Source organism: Python bivittatus, unplaced genomic scaffold, assembly GCF_059951505.1.
Source record: "Python bivittatus isolate LINGU-HERP-01145 unplaced genomic scaffold, Pbiv_v1 ctg000480_np1212, whole genome shotgun sequence".
NCBI lineage: Eukaryota > Metazoa > Chordata > Lepidosauria > Squamata > Pythonidae > Python > Python bivittatus.
The window spans coordinates 30,607,691-30,615,835 of NW_028277075.1; the positions used below are offsets into that span (position 1 = coordinate 30,607,691).

The following is an 8,145-nucleotide window of genomic DNA, read 5'->3' on the forward strand; positions in this document are numbered from 1 at the left end:
TGATTGCAAGACACTGCAACCGTTGTAAGTGCAAGCTGGTTGCCAAGCACCCGAATCATGATCACGTGACCATGGGGGGGTGCTACAACAGCCAGAACTTTGAGGACCAGTCGTAAGTACCACTCATTCAGTGCCATCACAACTTTGAACAGTTGCTGAATGAGTTCCGTTAACTGAGGACTACCTGTAGGATTAAATTTAAAATGGGTTAAAAGTAATAGGATAAAATTTAAGAGAGACCAAAAGGAATGTATGAAACAAATACCTTCAGAAACAACCGTCAGATGGATATAGGATGGGCAATATGGATATAGGATGGGCGATACCTAACTTGGTTACAGGTAGTCCTCACTTAACAACCACAATTGGGACCAGAATTTGGGTCACTAAGTGATGTGGTCATTAAGCAAATCACACAGTTCCCCATTGATTTTGCTTGCCAGAAGCCAGCTGGAAAGGTCGCAAATGGTGATCACATGACTCCGGGATGCTGCAACCGTCATAAGTGCAAGCTGGTTGCCAAGCACCTAGATTGTGATCACGTGACTGCAAGGGCGCTGCAACGGTCATAACTTCAGGCATCAGTTGTAAGCCACTTTTTTAGCGCCATCATAGATTCGAACAATCGCTAAATGAATGGTTGTTAAGCAAGGACTACCTGTATAGTACTCTGTTCTCTCTCAGTCCAGAGTACAGGACACCAAATAACAGATTTAAGTTACAAGAAAGCAGACTTTGAATGTTACAAAATACTTTCTGAAAGGAAGACTAGTGGACCAACTAGTGGACCAGTTACTTAGAGAGGTGGTGGGCTTCATTTCAGTGGATGTGTTCAAGCAGAGAATAGACAGCTGCCTGTCTGGAAGGCTTCATTTTGGATTCTTGGTCTGAATGAAAGCAGGGACAGGTTGGAATTTGGTGGCCTAAATCACTCTTTCCAGCTCCATAAGAGGAAACACTCTTTCCATGTTTACCTATGACACAAAGCTGTTGTGACAAAAGTCATTTGTTTAAAAAGTAGGTCAATCTTTTATTCTGAGATTTCACCAGGAGCTTATCCTTATAATCTGTCCTAATTAATGCTGGGCAGAGCTGAAGGAGAGGGGAAAGAGGGATAATCATAATTTCCTGTTATTACTGGATCAACCCAGCCAAGTTTGGTCACAAGAAAAAACTTTTTCTCTCCAGAATATTCTAATTATTTTCAGACTTGGCATTAAAGTTAGAAAATCACTGGGAACCAAGCTTGTGCTAGCATATAGTTTTTCCAGTAACTACTATTCTATCAGGTTAGGAGCTTATCTACCTCACAAAGGTAAGAAACAGAACAAACAATAACGAACTTTTCATTCACAGAATTGTGTCAGCCCTATAAGGTATACCAGTCTAAGAAACCAGTGCCATATAGGTCTAGAACTATTTTTATTGTAAAGCCATAGCAACAGAGTCTTGCAAGTCTGCATGTGCTTCCCCCCTCCTCATTCTATCTTTGTGCAAATTAGGGAGGGGCCTGTCTGGGATGTTTGCTCAAATTAGTTTCTTGGAATGGGTTCAAGGCGCCCATGTCTGATTGTTGCCTTGGTAGTGGCTCTTCCTCCTGTCCTTCAGGGCCATTCCCTATTCCCTCTACAAGTTGTGAACAGCTACCATTTTCCTTGACCTAGAAGGCTAAGTGAATCCTGACACCAGTCTATTGACCTGCAAAAAATGGCTTACATCTATGACCACCATCTCAAAATTAAGGGTCTTTCCATACTGCTCAGTTAAGGTACTGTCCACTCATCCCTGATTTTGTACAAGGCTGTATTTGCATGCAATTTTCTATCTAGTCTCTATTTATTTGTTCCACTAGTGTTTTCCTGATTATGCATGTGCAGTGCCGGATAGGAAAAGTGATTGGTTGAGCCCTCTGGCTTTGCCGTCCTCCCTCATCAGCATGCCAACAGCTGATAGAAAAGATATTTACTGCATCAGGATAAGGCAGGTCTAGATTCCTTCCTGTTCCTCTTCCACTCCTCCTACACCCCATTGTGGTATAACCCAAGATGAATAAAGTTAAGGGGGAAAAGACTGAATCACAAATGGAGCTGAGTTACAAACAGTATTTTTATTTAGGATTCCTTTCCTTTTCCTTTATATAAGTAAAAATGTCAGCTTCCAGATTCTACAGTGATATGTTCAGGAGGAAATGGTGGGAGGAGAGGAGAGGGAGATTAGTCCAATCATTCAATATTTCATCTTGTTACTCCAGTTCAGCCTTGTTCTAGGACATAGATAAAAGCACTTACTGTACTGGTGGCTGAGCAGTTTTGTGTTATTGCTCAGTTCTGATAAACCACTGGCACAACACTGCTATATCCAACTCTAGGCAGCAAACTAATGATGATAAGGGATCAGCAGGGAGTGCCTCCATCAGCCTGAAATGGGCAAAACGCATTGCTCTAATCCCACCAACTACTGGTCAGCTGACCATCCCTGACATAAAGCATAGTAATTTTACACATGTCATCACAGCTGCCAATGGATGCTGTCTGCTTAAGCAGACAACAGTATTATACCTAAGGATGACTTAGGTTTGTCTCACTCATGGATTGGAAACAAAGCCATAGGAACACAAAGAAAAAAAGATGCTGCCAGGGCACATTTATAATGTGGTTACATGTAGGTGAGGAAAGGCCCTGATTCTATACTGTTGGTGGATATAACATGGGATCTAACTTTAGGACTTCCTTGTTCTCCCCATTCCCTGGTTTTTTTGTAACACATTGCCTGATGAAGAATATTCAGCTCAATTCAAAAACCTGTACACTTATACACTCTTTACTGTTATTTGGATTGGTCCTAATAGACATTGTGCAACTGTGGTTACTATTAGGAGAAGATGGAGCAGTTGGGTTCACCTGTTATGCCCTGTCCTTTTAACTAGCTTTCCCCAGCCTAGCACCCTCCACGACAGAAGCTGCAGTCCAACACATTCTCAGAGGAGAAAAAAAATTGAATGATCAATGCGGACAGATTTTTTGCCAAAAGCTGGCACCAATTACTTTACATTTCTTTATGAAAGCCCTTATGGATAAAATATCAGCTACAGATTTCAAATTTAAAAAGCCCTGTTCAGTACTGAAAATTCCCAGTGACTGGGGGGCAAAGTCACAATTCAAATCTATAGTTCAAAGCTAAACAGACATAGTAAAGGACAGCCTGGTTTGTTACCATCAAGTATAATCAGATTAAAATTGGGAAGGGGTGGGTATGTAAAACATGAGCAAGAAAGGAAGAAGTTGCACCATGTCCCACTTTCTAAGACCTGGAAGATTTAAAGCTGCACCTGTCGGGTGAGATAGAAACATAAATGCTTCCTCTGCACTAGTTGGAACAACTGTATTGTTTTCCAGATATACTATTCCTGGCAATGGAATACGAATTTATGCTCTCTTACTCAGTATTTTATTCATCCACTTCCTTGTCTTCATTTGAATGAGCAGCTTGGCAGCAATGGGAAAGGTTTGCATTTGGCTAGAAATTAAAACTGCTGATATGCCAACCCTAAAACAGAAATGTTAAGAGTTAATTCCCTTCTAAAATCACTCCAGCAAGTTTGTATACCATGAAACTTTGTTGATTGTGAAATCAGTGGCATAGTTTTACAAACACCATAGTTTGAAAGCTGTTTCCTTTCATGAAGGATAGTTGTTTATTTTTCAAAGGGAAAAATGTGAGTTTGTATTGAATGAATGCCTGATACTACTGGATTCCACATTGCAGGACTTGCTTTATGATCACAGATATTTTGTCCTTTTGTGTATGTTTGCTTTAGTACGTATTTATCCACTGTTTTTTTAGCAATATTTTCAAGAATGTTTACAATTTTTATTACTTTCCTCTTCCATTCAGTTTTTGTCAATAAAGGACAACAACACAAATCCCTGACAAGCATTTTTTTTACTCTAAAAAACATTTACTGTGTGTCTCTAAGCAGACTTTGAAGTTCTGCAATTCAGCTATTAGAAAACCCTCCTACTTCTAGGATTACATCATATGTACTTCTATGAGGAAGTGAGTTGTACTAATAATGACACTTCTGAGTGTAAACATTAAAAAGTTCAAACCACGTTATTTCTCACCTCCTATGGTTATAACCCAACATTTTAGAGCTAGTCCTATCAATTAATTTAGGTGCTCTCCTGCCAAAATGAAACTAAAAATACATTTAATATCTTCTACTAAAAAAGCTTAAATATGGCTGGATCAACACCTACATTTATTTCATACACTGCTCAGTTACTGGAGTCTAATGATTTTTCCCAATAATTCTATTGCCTCAAACGTACATTTTAAATGACCCATTCTACCTGTTCTTTCTGTCATACACAGTAACCAGTCCTGTGATTATTTAAAATGTAGGGAAAGCAAGAACTACAGTGTACCATATAGTCTATGGGATTAACCCAGTGACTGTATAACTTTCTTCTTTTTCAGTGGAGAAAATATTACCTTGTTGCATGTGAAGTTTTGAAGTTAAGGATCTTTTTTCTAGATTTTAAGCAACATAGATCTCCAGTAGTTTTTCCAATGGAGAACAGTGTACCACAATATAAGATCAAAATTATTTAGCTGACTAAATACAATCAGGGTTCCGTTCAGAATCGTGGGGGGAGGGGGGGACTAATAATGAGAAGAGAAAGAACAGAATCAGACAAATATTTAATCCAGCATTCCAAGAACTTCATATTACATTTTTAAAAGTACCTTTCTGCACCTTCTGGCTACAACAAATAGGCTTCAATATGTGTGGCCTATGTCTATTTAAATATCAGAAGTTAAGTGATAGGGCTTAAAATAATTTTCTAAGGTTGGGTGTTCAGGTGTAAATGTTTCATACCTGTCTCCATGACAAACAGGAGCAGAATCAATTACACCTCAAATAAGAGAATATGTAGGCCTAATTAACAATTTATTCCATTTGCATAATTCAGATTTTTCTGAAGAAAAGGAACATTATCTTGCTGTAATAATTTTTTTTAAATTTTTTTATCCCGTTTATTATTTTCCTAAATAACTCAAGGCGGCAAAAATACCTAATCCTCCTTCTTCCTCCTATTTTCCCCACAACAACAACCCTGTGAGGTGAGTTGGGCTGAGAGAGAATGACTGGCACAAAGTCACCCAGTCGGCTTTCATGCCTAAGGCGAGACTAGAACTCACAGTTTCCTGCTATCTAGCCTGGAGCCTTAACCCCTAGACCGAACTGGCTCTTTTGCTGTATTTGCTAAATTTGCTATATTTATTTGGAGTTTTCAATTTTACTTAGAAAATTTGTTCTTGGAATCAGACATTTATCAGGTTAATGGTTCACAAAAATGCAACAATTTCATAGGGTTAGCAAGGTTACTTTTAACTGGAAGGACATTCAGCCTCTCACCCAAGGTTCTATTTATTCCCCAGGGCTGGAGGTTATCATCACTATTTTGAAACACTGCCTGTTTCAATCAATACAATCCAGCTGGTTTCAGCACAAGATTCTTGGTCACAGAATAGTACAGTATAGTACACATATATGTGAGATGCTGATACATGTTTAGCGGTGTTTTCTCCTTTAGAAATAATTAACCCCGAAAAGCAGAAAAAGTAACACTTCTCCATTCCACTCAGCTTTAGTCCCCAAAGGGATTTTTTCAGCTTAAAATTTTAAAAGGAATATACACTTTTGTTTTATTAATCACAGCAAATGTGGAAAAACTTCATAGCTTTCAGTGTGGTATGAAAATACTGTAATACTGCTAATGGGAAGAAGAACACAGTTTACAGGGGCTGTGTCACATATTCTTTAATGATTTCCACAGTGATCAGCAGAGACACATTTTAACTTCTTCCCTCAAACACAATATTCTTCAATGCAATGATCCAACTGATTACATACATATTGTTACAATGATGTGTACCAAGCCTAACATCTTACACATCATGATATATCCATACCAGCTGCACTTAATTTATATCCCCCCACCTCTGAAGTAAGCACTTCTACCCATTGGATGTATAGGAAGCTCTATCTACAGCAACCTTCTTATAACCAGCACCCGAGATGTGTGAGACTACCATTCACATCATCCCTGGACAACATACCAAAGTATGCCAGTTATGGAGTGGCAGGCATAGTCCAACATAGTGAAGGGCATCAGTTTGGAAGAGTCTTCCCTAAACACCCAAGTAATCATAGATGTTTCTACCACCAATCCAATAAAGCTTACTATAAGAGAGTAACTGAAGAACCATGACTGATTCCAGGGAAAGGACCCTGTACTCTGTAACGCCATCATCCATTAAAAGTACTATGGCACATTGGAGAGCACCAGCTGAATTATTTGGGGGCACGTGTCTTCATAGATAGGAAACAGCCAAGGAACCCCTTATCTGCCAAAGTGGGCAGAGTAGATGGGAGACATATTCCATGTGAGCTGTGTGGTGAGTAAAGTTTGCAGAAAGCGTGTGAGTTTTAACAGAGAGCAATGCTTAGATCTGCCTCAATACCCATCTCTTATCTTTTCTTCTAGCCTCAGTTTCCCATTTACAAAATGGGAATAATTGTATGCCAGCCTGTCTCATGGGACTGACATGAAAACTAATTCACCGAATGCTTACTTTACAAAGGAGTTTTATAAAAATTATTTTTAAAAATCACGGTAGGGCAAGAAGAGTAGGATTAGAGGTAACAGTCCTGACAGCTGGAGGGCACATCCTCCCAATTAGGGGCTCTCGAGCATTTGGGGAGCTAAAGTCGAATACATAACAGGGAAAATAGAGGAGCAGAGCACTTCCTGACAATTCGAAGAAGCCGGAGGACTTGGCGGTTAGACTACACTATCGACAGCACTAGGTGACCAAGCCGCCTGGGAGTGACGCGATTTATAGTCTGGGAGACATCGGGAGGGCACCGCGTTCGAGCCTTTTAGAGAAGGGAGAGAGGCGAGAAATACTCGGGCGTGATGCAAAGCTCGCAAATAGCTACCCCGCGCCCGAGCAGGAAGACTCCCCCCTTCCCCTGATGCACACGTCCGCGTGCAGACGAAGCCCCGGGGCTTCGCAGCTCCCGCGGGGCGAAAGAGGAGAGGGCGCGCGCCCAGAAGCCCCGGGCCGAACTCCTCCGAGCCGCTCCAGGCCAAGCCGATCAAACAGGATGCAGCAGCTCAGCATCCTTCCCAGGCCAGCGGGGGCGTGGCGGATCGGAAGCCGAGAACGGAGGGAGGAAGATGGGAGGTTGGGAGCGATCAAGGAGCAGGCAAAGAAGGGCAGCCAAGGAGATCCGCCCGTTTGCTTTCCGCTTCCCCCAAGCGCCTCCTCGCTTTGTTACGGGCTGAGCTCGCCTCCTCTCACCCGACCGCCCCGCTCGGATCCCCACGGAATTCCCCGCGGCTGGGAGTTGCACCGGGTCAAGGGGGAAGCCCGACCGCGGTCGTCCTCGTTCTCCGCCTGCGAGCATCTACGACCCGCACCCGTTGCAGGAAGGAAGAGGCCTCTGCGGATGCACCTACCCGGGTGACGCTGGGGAGCGGGACGGCGGGCAAGGAGGGCCCGGCGCAGGTGCCTGCTCACCGCAGCGGCGCGGCTGGGATCCGCTCAGCAGCGCTTCATCCGCCTCAGCTCCATGGACGGATCCGGGCGCCGGCAGCTGTTCCTTTTGTAGCCGCTCCTGCGCCGCCGCCGCCGCCGCCGCCGCGGCTGAAGAAGATCAACTGTGCCAATGAAGAGGACCCATAGCGTGGATGCGGTTGCAACGCAAACTGCACATGCTCCCTCCTGACAGCCGGCCGCCTCCCCCGCCCGCAGTCCTTCGATCACTTAACCCTTTCGCTGCTGCGCCCTGAAGGTGCAACCTGGGCAGCGGGAACGTGAGAGGACGCGAGGGAAGACCCGGCCGACTCCCTCCTCTCGGGCCCGCTGTCCGCGCGCTGCTGCAGACCCCATCCCCGACGTTTGCTTCCTTGCCTGCCTGCCTGCCTGCCTCGTGCGATGGGCTGAGGAGCCGTAGCGAGGGAAGAGTTACTCCGTTCAGGTCCTTGGTTGGCTGCGTTCCCTTCCTGGTTTGAATAATTCACCTCCCGGCAATTTGCACGCGGCCCGTTTGTTTCCTTCGGCAGCCGGCCC

The 8,145-nt window shown here is 43.5% G+C and overlaps 1 protein-coding gene across 3 annotated transcripts in view; it reads right to left on the reverse strand.

Moving 5' to 3' along the window:
* Positions 1–7,845, reverse strand: part of TMEM229B (transmembrane protein 229B) — a 62,032-nt gene extending 54,187 nt beyond the window's left edge. For 2 of the 3 annotated variants that reach the window (XR_003085819.2, XM_007438172.4), the window contains exon 1: positions 7,533–7,845. The gene's annotated coding sequence lies outside the window, so the exon portion shown is untranslated. The remainder of the gene's footprint in view (positions 1–7,532) is intronic. The other variant, XM_025173163.2, reaches the window with a different exon arrangement.
* Positions 7,846–8,145: the final 300 nt, after the last annotated feature.